We start from the raw sequence: 819 nt of genomic DNA, 5'->3' as shown, positions 1-819 counted from the left end.
GGATGTGGAGACGCTGGCCCAGAGGATAAAGAGGGCCAGGACTTCGGCGAGCGGCCAGCCCTCGGCAAGCACCTCCAGTACGCCACTGGTGGTGTCGAGTAGCCCGGACAGCAGCCCCCAGCCCAGCCCCCAGCGTGAGTCCATCACCCACCCTCTCTCGACATGTGTCATGCGTGATGCTTCTGTGTTAACTGTGCCATGGATGCAGGGGAGGAGCCGCACCAAAGGGAGCCACAGAGGGCTTCTCTGATCGTGCCGCCCCCGTCAACTACACCGCCCCGTGGGGCATCCCCGGCAAGGACACCAAGCACCGAGGTCGTGCACACGGAGGAGGGGGAGGAGAACGAAGGCGCCGGTGGCTTTGCCTCGACGCCAGATCTTGGCGGAGAAGGGGCTCCTGCCTCTCGGCCCGGCACGGGTAAGCTACTCACTCTCCACCTTCCCGCTTGCATTCTTCTTTTCCTCTTTTCCTCATTGGCTTACGATCTTGGCTTCACCCCATCTCTTTCTTGGCGTCTAGACCCCTCCACTACTGGAATCAGCTACTTTGCCATCTGCCAGATCTTTGTCGTCTGCTAGCGGACGACAAAGAAGCTCTTTGCCATCAGCTACCGAAAAGCAGACGACAAAGAAAGAGCTGACGGTAATGAAGGTCTTTGCCATCAGCCATCTCTTTGCCGTCAGCTAGCGGACGGCAAAGAATCTTTGTCGTCCGCTAGCTGACGGCAAAGAGGGAGGTGGCACCCGCTAACAGGAAAACTTAACGTCCCCCTTCTTTGCCGTCCGCAGCAGACGGCAAAGATAGAACAAAAGCTGATG

This window comes from Triticum aestivum, chromosome 4B, assembly GCF_018294505.1.
Source record: "Triticum aestivum cultivar Chinese Spring chromosome 4B, IWGSC CS RefSeq v2.1, whole genome shotgun sequence".
Classification (NCBI taxonomy): Eukaryota; Viridiplantae; Streptophyta; class Magnoliopsida; order Poales; family Poaceae; genus Triticum; species Triticum aestivum.
Note: the sequence above shows the minus strand (reverse complement) of the source record.